The following is a 12,143-nucleotide window of genomic DNA, read 5'->3' as shown; positions in this document are numbered from 1 at the left end:
CAAAAATTTCAAACAAAATTGAATTCAAGAGAAAAATCTTGAATCGAGTCTCTCTTTATATTTTGGTAGTCCCTTTTTGATAAGTAAAAATTAGATATTTTTCTAATATAATTCAACAATTTTGATAACTAGTTTTATTTGGTTTTAATTTAAAAATATGTATGAATTACAAAGAAACAAAAATTTCAAACAAAATTGAATTCAAGAGAAAAATCTTGAATCGAGTCTCTCTTTATATTTTGGTAGTTCCTTTTTGGTAAGTAAAAATTACATAATTTTCTAATATAATTCAACAATTTTGAAAAACTAGTTAAGTTTTATTTGGTTTCAATTTAAAAATATGTATGAATTTCAAAGATTTAAAAAAAAAGAAGGAATTTCGATTGAAAAAATTTGCGATATGAAAGAAAATAATTGTATGAACATGGATTTGGAGTGTTTCCGTACTTTGGTGATTAATGTTTCGAGTTTTGCGGAATGCAACATTTTAAATTAATGGTCACCTCTCAGTTGTAATAAACAATAATGAATCAAAATCGCGCGCAATTAATATTAATTAACAAGTTTATAAGATGCGCTTGCCAAAAATTGCATACTTCCATCGCCTAGTTTTTGGAAGACGTTAATTTATTAGTGTTAATTAATTAATTCCGAAAGTCGAGGGCCTCAGAAAAGTTGCGAGGCCGAACCAACCGCCACCCCACCTCTCTATGTATTTCCATCCCTAACCGCCCCCCGTTTGCAACCCCCGCGTCTCCGGCCATTTATATAATGAAAAGTAATATAAGAACAGAAGATTTGGGCTGTTGCTTTATTTAATACGGTTTTTATTAATATCTAAATGGAGGCTTATTTGCGGGAAATAAAGTGAGGTATAAATCATGGAAGTAATTTTGGTTTAAAGTAAGTGACAGCCCGGGAGAAAAGCGGACGGCTAATTTGGAGGCATCACGTGATACGTTCGCCTGAGGTGGCAGTGGTGGAGGCGGTGGCGGCGGCGGCGTCGCGACGCACATAAATACGTTATAAAGCTCGTGCTGCTGCGCTCCACCACTGGGTCTATAATAAATCTGTAATACATAAGACCTGGCATTAAATTACATGGCAAATTGATACAGGAGCGGTAAACACCTGCTGCCAACGTGACATCGAAAAATGTCACTGCAGTGATGTTTCCCTGGGCCGCAGCCGCCTCCGGCAATTATTTATCTTGCGAGAGGCGAGATCGAGGCGGCACGGAGAGCTTAGACTTTTCGAGTATCCGACGCCGCCACCGCCGCCCCCTCCTCAAGCAAGCGCGAGAAGCCAGCTGCACCCATTCGCGCAAATTGGAAATTATTAAACTTTGTTTATAGTCTTATTTTCTGTGTGTCAAACTTCCTGCAGCCTCCGGCAAAGAAAACCCAAACAAATTACTCGTAATAAATTATTTCGCTTATATAACAACCATACAATAAACACATGCAGATTTATATTCTAGTAAGAACGCAATTGAAAACTATTACATTATTAAATAGAAATATTACACAATTTTATTTTCGTTTTAAAACAATGCTTATTTATATGTGCTTGTTTCAATATTGCCTTGTAAATGAATATATTTCAAGAATTGAACATAAAATTCACAGCATTGTTTATAATAAAATTGATTAATTAAACATAATTTCATATATCAAATTATAAATGAAATTAATTTTCAATTTAGTCAACTTTTAAATTTCACAAAATTTAATCTATTCTTATAAAACTATTAATTACATACTGTTATACAACATTGATGATTTACAGCATTTTGAAAAATTGGAACAGTGAAGTATATCAATGTTAGTATTGCTTACTGATGCTCATAACTGTATTTCATACGACCACATTGGATTGAGAATGTGGCTTTGTAAACCAGTACTTTATTATATAACAAATAGTTATGATTTATAACCACATTTTTTTAATAGCTCAAATAATTGGTTTTGAAACAATAATTTAATGCAACTTAAATAACACATATTTGTTTACTGCTTTTTAGTTTTTTTTTTCTTTGTTTGAAACTCGCTCTTGCTAAAAGCAGCAATAAAATAAACTACGCCCAGGAATTAATTAATTTACGCTGCGTTCTGCAAACAAAGAGTGTAATTGCACCATAAAATAGAATCGTTAAAATGTGCTCGATTTTCGCTTTATTTTGTGTTGAAATTCCAACGTGTTTGCAATATCTTAGATGTTATAAAGAAAGAGAAAAAATCAAGTAATTTGACGAAGAAATTATTAGCATTATTTTCATCAACAGGAAAATATTTGTTCAAATTAATTTAATAATTATTATTTTAGATGATTTGTAAATGAGACAAACCTAATTAATGTATTATTATTAATATTAAACAATATATTAAATATTTTTTTGATTGTTTTTTCACTATAAACATAAATATAATCGTTAAAATGTGCTCGATTTTCGCTTTATTTTGTGTTGAAATTCCAACGTCTTTGCAATATCTGAGATTTTATAAAGAGAGAAAAAATCAAGTAATTTAACGAAAAAAATTACTATTATTTTCATCAACAAGAAAATATTTGCTCAAATTAATTTATTAATTATTATTTTAGATGATTTGTAAATGAGACAAACCTAATTAATGTATTATTATTAATATTAAACAATATATTAAATATTTTTTTGATTGTTTTTTCACTATAAACATAAATATAATCGTTAAAATGTGCTCGATTTTCGCTTTATTTTGTGTTGAAATTCCAACGTCTTTGCAATATCTGAGATTTTATAAAGAGAGAGAAAAAATCAAGTAATTTGACGAAAAAAATTACTATTATTTTCATCAACAAGAAAATATTTGCTCAAATTAATTTATTAATTATTATTTTAGATAATTTGTAAATGAGACGAACCTAATACATGTATATGTATTTTTATTAATATTAAACAATATATTAAATATTTTTTTGATTGTTTTTTCACTATAAACTTAAATATAATAGAATGCACTAAAACTATGAAACTCTTTAACATCTTCAACAACTTGCTTAATTTCAGTGGAAAACCTTTTACGTTTGTAACAAAATAACCATCATTTTTTTTCATTTCAAAGTTTTTATTGTTAGGATATTTTAGTGCAAAAATATTCTTCAGACAGATGTATTTTATTAATGTGTTATATAATTGTAAAATATGTTGTTTTTTTATAAGAATTTAATTTAAAAAAATAATTAATAGGATTCAGTTGAAATTGAAAATATTTCATCTTTTGTTGGATGGAATAAAGTATGTATGTATATAAAGATATATATCAGATCTGGGTTGCATTTAGAACGAAATCCAAGCACAATGGAAGATTCCATCCACATGATGCGCTTCGAATGTCATGGAAAGTGTGCACGCAAAAATCCGATTTTCCCCGTAATATCAGCCGCTCGATGCTTCCTCGAGTTTTCCTCGTTGTTGTTGTTGTTGTTGCTACATCTTGCACGGCGAAGTTGTTGTAATACAAGATTTATTAAATATTTTTCCGCAGAATGCTAGTTATTTCCGAGAGCGTTTTATCCGTAAACATAAAAGCTACTTATATATTTTTTTTACCAAACAGGATAACGTATGTTTCCTTTTTGCGTTTCCAACAAGAACCGCAGTATACATTGCGAAAAGAGTCCTGGGAGGAGGAGGAGGACGATCGATGTCGGTGCTTAGAAAGAAGAAGGCAAAGGGAGGATAAAGCGTGCACGAAAAATGAGTAAATATTATTCGAAATAATAAAACTCTGCATGTGCATAAATAGGACGGGTTATCTGCTGTTCGGATGCTCGAGCGTCAACGCCGCTGCTGCCGCCCCCAGCAACCTTCTTCTTCTTATTCTTATTCCTTTGTATGTCCCTCGACGGTGCAATATCCCAGCGAATTGTTATGTTTATACGGTTCGGTTCGAATTTAACTTGCGAGTTTTATTATTATTGCACCTTGCCGCCTTCCGTGTGTCCCGGTTTTTACCGCCGCCCTCCCCAAACGCGAACGGCTTAAGCTCCTCTCTCTGTTTCCTCCTCCTCCTACCCAATCCACCCTCCTCGACACAACATATGCTAATGGGGACGACGTAACCTCAGAATGACATAAAAAAACGGCAAACACGCAAGTTTCAACCCGAGAAAAATAAAAACAGGAAATAAAGTTATATATATTTTTTTGTGTGTGTAGGCATGTTTTAGATATTCTCTTTTATTTCTTAAATTGATTTACAACATATGAAACAATAAATGACAACTGGAATTGTAACAAAAATGAGAATTTTCATGATATTATTTGAAACCCAACATTAATTTTCAATATTATTTGCAAATACAAACTGATTATCAAATTTATAATAAGAAAATTTGATAATATCTCATAACATTTTTTTATAATTACTAGTTTATGCTTTTACTGCAAACAAAAATTTAAGACATTATTAATTCCTTACATTTTGATAAAATTTCGAAAAATATATGAACTCAACACTTTCGTTAAATATATTAAATTTCTGGATACTTTTGAAAGTTTGTCAACAACTTTTTTGAAATGTAATAACAACATTTTTTGAGAATATTATAATTACAACAGTTTCTTTTCAAATATTGATAAAAATATCTAAATAAATCTATAACTATCTTCGATTTTGAGAAAATTGATATATTTTTTGAAATATTTATAGACAAAAATAAGTTTAATGTAAGAATACAAAAATATTTAAATAATTATAATTATAAAAAAGATATTAAATTTCTCTGTATTTAAGGTTTTCCATTGTTATAAATTATGTAATTGTAGTATGCACATATATTTAAACGTTGACATAATGATTCTCCAAAAAAGGAATGTCAGAAGTGGGATTCGAACCCACGCCCACAGAAGTGGACTGCGACCTGAACGCAGCGCCTTAGACCACTCGGCCATCCTGACATATTATATAATACACCCTTAACCATTTACCCTCCATTTGAGTTATTTTACTATTTACTTAACAAATATTCCACTAATTTAACTTGTGGTGTACATTTACATAGCTTATTTATGTAACATTTAATATAGTTTATTTAAGTTTACGTTTCATTATATGAAACAAAATTATATTTCAGATATAAGCATGGGCAGTATTGACCCATTCGGAGTCAAAGGCCCCAAATTGTTGGACCTCGATGTTTCAATTATTGCAATTGTATACTACAATTGATTGTCTCATCTTTGAACTCGTAATACTTTCAGACAATATATTCAACGTTATATGTATTTATATTAATGTGTGTACAAAGTAGTAAATAACGGATATTTTGTATTATAATTATTTAAATTGATACTAACAAACAATCATCATTATATTTCAACTGACATTTCAGTATCATCACTGGTAAATGGTGCAAAAAGAGAGAGGTTTTAGGTCACACAGTACTGCGACTCTTTAACTATGTGTTACAAATTATAAGAAGTTACATAACTTTAAAGATATTTAATCTAATTATTGGATGCAATTATTGTTAGTTATAAAATATGTAAAAAAAAGTTTTTATAGTTTTTATATGACTTTATAATAATGACAGCTGTCATTTAAGTCGCTTGTCACTCTTCGTGACATCAATTTGTTTATTATTAAATGATTTTAGCTTTATTTCTCAACAATTAGTGCATTTCTTTAATTTGATCTGAGTTTCGAAACTAACCAATAATTACATTTTTTAATACCATGATTAACAAGTGTATAATTGAAGCTGTCAGTATCATATGACTTTATAATAATGACAGATGTCATTTAAGTCGCTTGTCACTAAGAGTATCAATTTGTTTCATTACATAAAGTAAATATCCGATATAAACGAAATTCATCATTATGAAACTAATCAATATAGAAATTGTTAATTGTAACAATTAACATTCACTGTCATCAAACGTCATAATAATTGGTACAACTGACTGTCATTTATATTCCAAGTCATGCATCATCAAAATTATGCTTTGTATCAAGTAATTAATATTTAAAAAGTAAGAGTTTTAGTTGAGAAATCTAAATATAGAGTATTGTATTGTAATTAAACGCATTGATTAAAAAATGTCTAATTAATATATGAAATGTTAATGTTAGGACCACATTAACAGACCGTTAATTACTTGACAACAGTCATCGTGTTACGTAAGACACATGCGCGACGAGTCCAGCTTTATTTTGCCAAATATCAGTAGTCACTTAATTAAACGAGCGAATGTAATCAGGTTGTTGTTTTCTCTTTTAAAATTTAGTATGATTAATTTCTCAGCTGAGATAATTATTGTGTTAATTGCTTGTTCCGTTCTCATATCTATCTATCATATCTATTAAGTTTTAAGTTTTTTATAGGAGAGAATTATTATTTTTCAATCATGTCGTGTCATCGCATTTCCGTGATTCATTTTGTCCGTGCATCATTTTTTCTTTTTCTCGTGGTGCCTTGATGGAAGGGGTTGTAAAAAAAAAGGTGGGGGGTTGACGGAGGGTCGTGCATCGGTCGTAATTCCCGTGGAACGTGAAACTGGGAGGCCTTGCACTAATTATAAGTGAACCTTAATTAAAAATCGTTCCGCCAAGAAAGTGCTCGTCTACTTTACGTCGAGCGCCAATTAACTCGGGCACTAATTATCCATTCTGGTCGTTGTGTTGGTATTTTCAGTTGGTATGTATATATATATACGTATTTGAAACCCCTCTATCGCCCTTCGACCCCTTTATAATAAATCTTCGCGTCTGGAATATTCCAGAATGCAGCAGAAATGGAAAAGTGGAAAAAAAATAAAAAATAAATAAAATAAAGCAGTGTGGAAAATGTTATGCATTTCACGTTTCAATTTGCAGCGCCAGAATTCGCTCCTTTCGCGAAAAACGATTTCAAACAACCGCCACTTTGGCCATTCCGTTTTGATTTTGTTTCTACTTTGTGTATGCGCACATAAACAGATACAGACAAATACACACACACACGTACAAAACAAATACATGCATAGATTCGTACAGAAACGGAGAGAAAGAGTCTGTGCGAGAGAAAGGGCACAATCGGAAACGATTTCATCAAACAAACAAAAGCAGAATTGGAAATGTATCTTTTAGTACATATTTGATTCCCGTCTCTCTCCTCTACGCTTCGCTCCATCCGACATTTCTGCCATGTTGTTTTGTTTTTTTTTTCGTTTGTTTCGTCCTTTACTACAAATCCATTTCAAGAGTTGAAACAAAATGGGATACAACGTACGGCCAAACGTATTTATAGTGAAAATATTTTTCAGCTGACTGCAAAAAAAAAAATTCAATTTTCCATACGCCAACAGACGTAGAGAAAGTGGAAAAGAAAATGCACTTTAGTAATATTCAGTACAACAATTACTGTTCTTTTCTTTGAAAATTATAATAGTATGGAAAAGGAACTTCCAAATCGTTTAATTTAATTAATTAATTTAATTTAATTTCAAAAATTGAAAAAAAAAATACAGAAAATTTCAATATACAAATTGTAATTATTCCAAATAATCCGGAAATGTATAATTTTCAAAATATACAGTTCAAATATTTAAAAATTACAGTCAATGTCAAATTTACAAAAAAAAAACTGTTAATTTTCATAAGTTTAAATTATTCAAAATAGAAACTTTTAATAATTATTGTTAGAAAATGTAATACATCTTTTAATAATTCTCATAACAAAAATGAATAATGAAATGATGTAATTTCTAAGTGGTTATAAATTATCTATTGAAAATTTAATTTTCGTTAATTTGTTGCAGTTCATTAAATTCGCAAGCATCGACTCAACAATAATGAAATAAACATGGTTTTTAATTAAATTAAAATTCGCTTTTCCATAATTCATATTTATAAATAAAAATAATAATATTAATAATATCGATGGCGCGTAAATAACTGAAATAATAATTACTCGTGTATATTTAACGAAAAACAAAACAAAGATATGAAAAATATATATTAATTTATAATACATATGAAAACTTTTAATTATAATAATTCTATTTCAACATGGATTCAGCCAATTAATGATATGATAAATGTTAGATAATTTATTGTAGATTAATATATTACGTGATATTTGCCGAGTAGCTTAGTGTGTACATAATACATATCCAAATTAAAAGTGATTACTTGAGTATATTGATAAAAAATCATTAATTGGTACTTTGACAACTTGTTACTTGGTAAGTAATATTCCATTAAATTTACTCGGATGCAACTGTTTCAATTATTTTGTTGTTATTTTAAATAGTACAAAGAGTTGCTATCAATTACTTGTCAAGTAGTGCGTAGTGAGTAATGCGAATTAATAATTAACGCTTTGTAAACTCCACGAAGTGAGTGTAAATAATAAACTTTTCATTCATCATTTCTGTTGTTCCGGTTCTTTCGCAGCGCTCTCTTCCTGGCACCCCCCTCTTCTCACCCCTTTTTGTGCCCTCCCGCACCGCAAGAGCTCGCTCCCTTTTAATTATTCAGTAAAAAAAAAGAAACATATACACATTATATACGTCGTAAATTAGCACTGAGAGCGCGGAAATAAAAAGAGTCAAAGACACTTTTAATAGCCGCCGCCGTTGCCGCCTCCGGTGGAAGGAAAAAAAAGGAGAGGTAAAATAAAAGGCTTCATTTACAATGCGATCGCGATAAGGGAAATGCGAAGCTGGGGGTGGAAAACTGTGTGTGTGTGTGTGTTTCTTTTTATGATACTTCGCACAGCAGGTGTTATTTTCACTGCGTCTTTTGCACAAGTCTTTCTATTTACGTTCTTTCTTCTTATTTTTAATTATCATCCCCTGGTCGAATAATGGTATTAAGGGGAATTTAAATATTTTGCGTGTTGCCTCATTAGCCTCTGAATGCATAATTCGACGAATTTACACTTTAGATTCTGTTTTTACCACTGATTTCTGTGCGCATTTTTTTTTTGCATTCGAATTCTCTTTTTTTTACTCTTATTTTATTTCCACCCTCGCTCGAATTGTCGGACGACTCCCCGCAAATTCTATGGCGCCACTTGACTTCCACCTCAAAACAAACAAGATTGATGATCACTTCCGGAAATTGTACGTATGCTAAATTAATGGAACCCCCGAACAATTATTTCATTAAAGCACATGAACATTTCATGAAAATAAAGTCAATTTACAAATTATTATAATTTCAATGTAAATTGTGGACACATTCAATCTTTACTTAAACTTATCGTATTCTATTTTTTGTAATTATGATTTAAACAAATTTTGATCATTTTTTAAGACTTTCTCCTAAATTAATCAAAGTTTTTTTTTGACAAATAATTGAACAAATTCTAATATTAAGAAAAAGGACATCTGACAATAAAGGATAATAAATGTATTTTTTCCATTTCGTATTCCATAAAAACCATGAGAATTTCGACACGTCTGTCAAAATAAGAAAGAAAAACGATATACAAATAAAAGAATATGTGTTTCGTTGAAAATCCCACATTATTGAATTCCCATGCGTTGACAGACATGCAGACAGACAGTTTATGCGAGACAAAGATAAAAATACGCGATACTTTCGTGCTACGACTCTGTGTGGGGGTGGAGAGGTGGAAGGTAAATCGAGCACCCCATGCTTTTTGCGACAAAAGACCTATGCTTGAAACATGTCTCAACCCCCAAAATAATCCCCCAAGAAAAGTTCCCCTCTGTGCGCGCCAAAAACCTAATACTCCCGTAAAACCAGCCCTAATGCCGATCTTAAAAAACGAGCATAAATTGCAGCTTCCTCCTTCCATCCTCCTGCCTCTTACAAATTTAACTTAACTCTCATTCAATTGGCATCGGAATAATTAAATAGAATAATTTATTGGAAAATATATTCAAATTTCCAAAAACAGTATTGTAAAACAGGCAAATTCCCTGTTTAATTATTAGCTTGAATTGTGTGTGTAATTTTGAGACATTTTCTAAAAAATATCTTTCTATTGTGTTTCCTTTTTAACCTAGTATAATGTAATTATCAGACTTTTTATCGTAGATTCGAAAGTTGCTTAACTTTCTTAAGAAATATCCCAATATGTAGCAAAATGCGAAATTCAATTTTTATTACTATTGTTACTTCCTTTAATATCCTTTTTATCTACTTATGTAATATTTATTAGTGGATAGCTAAGATTGACCCTTATTCCACTAACATGGGACTCATATTGCTAAAAAATTCCTTAAATCGTTTTTTTGAAGATTTTATGTTCTAGCAATGTTATCACCACTATAGCAATTTACTATACTATTGCTCTTGTAAAAAACATGAAGCATTCAAAATAATTACTAAATATAATGAAATATTCATTAATAGCGTGTTTTCATAACTCAACAGAACTAACGTCAAAGCTTAATCAAAAAGATGACGACTTCGTTTGAAAAAGACTAAGATTCAATGCCTCCACAGTGGTCGTGCTTACAATATTGTATTATGTAAAAAAAAGTTGGGCGGATATATCCGCCGATTGACTGAAAAACGTTAACTCTGATAATCAACAAAAACTTCTAAAGATTTAAGATTTCATTTTATAAAACAATTTTGTAATTAATTATAAAGTTATAAATATACGTAGAAAAGACCTGCGATCAATATCCATTTTATTTTATAAAATAAAAATTTATTACAACGAAGATATAAAGTGGAAAAGCGAAAATGATGTAAACAATTGTTCTTTAAGTAATATTAATTGTAATATTGTGTTTATACAATTGGATGAAGTAACCCTTTCATGTGAAATAAATACTTTCGAAACGAATACAATTCGTTCGTTTTTGTTCGTGAAAACAATGCATGCTAATACCGAGCATTACATTTCATCGGGCTTTATAATTTATAATAAATACATCCAGCAGTGCCTTTTGTTAGTTATATTGAATAAACTCATCATTGTATGTTTCATGTGTTACGTGCGGTAAGCTACAATTGCGAAAGAATTCCCCATGATTAATAGAAACTCGTGGAACAATGCGTTTGTTGTTGTATCGGCGTTTCAGGGTAGATGTAAAAAAAAATTGTATTCGAGAGGATTGGTTGGTTTGCAGGTGGAATTCGGGCGCGAATGTTTGGGTGTTTGGTAATCGTGGCAGCGGATTGTTGAATGGATGGTTAGAGCCGTAGGTACAAAGTAAACTGTGTACCATACTAATTAAGGTGGTTAATTAATCAAATATTCAATTACACAACGACCTGGAGCATATCACCTACACACCGGAGAACCCGTATTTACAATACCCGTGTCGCGTATCAACCCAAACCTAAAACCACCCCGGAGCGGAGGCGGCCGTGCTGTGCCACCACCGCCTGCTTCACCTCTTCCTCCACCGACGACCTTCCGTCTCCTCCTCCGCCGCCGCCGCCCTCGGAGCGTGCACACATAAACCATAACCAGACAGAGTGAGACAGGACCGGTTTTATTAATGGCCATATTTACCAACAACTAAACTAATATTTGGTTATAATATGCAGCGCACACAACTGTCTCAGCCAATTTAATTACAACCCAACCTCCTGCAGCGCACTGCGCGACACAAAAATTTACACCCCAACATACACACACGCAAATTACAAAGAATTACATTTTAATATAAACCGTAGATTTTATTTAATTTTGTCTAAACCAAACAAATTAGGGTAAATTACCCCAAATAGTTTAGCAATTAAAATTCTATATAGCCATAAAAAATATTGGAATTCTATAAAATATTTTAAAATAATTTAAATAAAGACATTTATTATTTCCATATTTTTAAAATTATCCAAATTTTTTTGCTAAGTCAATTTATATAATATTAATGAATATATTAATTTTTGAATAATTTCATTACTTAGGAAATAGAAAACGTGAAACTTGAAATCTGCAAGGAAAATAACTGAAATGATATTGAAATTTTAATTTCGAACACTCACATTCACGTGTGCATTTTTAAACTCACGCTAATGGATCTGTCTTGGAAGTGCGGAGAGATGGGAACGAAGTTGAAGACCGACCGAGGAGGAGGATGAGGAGGAACACCTCCTTTGCTTATTCTGCCGTCTCCTCAGGTGAAACGCACGAAGAGACTTACCTGCAAAACAAAACAAAAAACAAACTCAAATTACTTTAGGTAT

General features: G+C 31.1%; 1 protein-coding gene and 1 non-coding gene across 2 annotated transcripts in view; both read right to left on the bottom strand.

The window, feature by feature from the left end:
- LOC108556627 overlaps positions 1-12,143 on the bottom strand; it is a 91,102-nt gene that overhangs the window by 14,708 nt on the left and 64,251 nt on the right. The gene's annotated exons all lie outside the window — the stretch shown is intronic.
- Positions 4,856-4,939, bottom strand: Trnal-cag. Its single transcript has one exon. It is a non-coding gene; the product is annotated as a tRNA-Leu (tRNA).

This window comes from Nicrophorus vespilloides, unplaced genomic scaffold, assembly GCF_001412225.1.
Source record: "Nicrophorus vespilloides isolate i.1.1-1 unplaced genomic scaffold, Nicve_v1.0, whole genome shotgun sequence".
Classification (NCBI taxonomy): Eukaryota; Metazoa; Arthropoda; class Insecta; order Coleoptera; family Silphidae; genus Nicrophorus; species Nicrophorus vespilloides.
The sequence above is the reverse complement of the archived record's forward strand: the minus strand, read 5'-3'. Positions and strand labels throughout refer to the sequence as shown.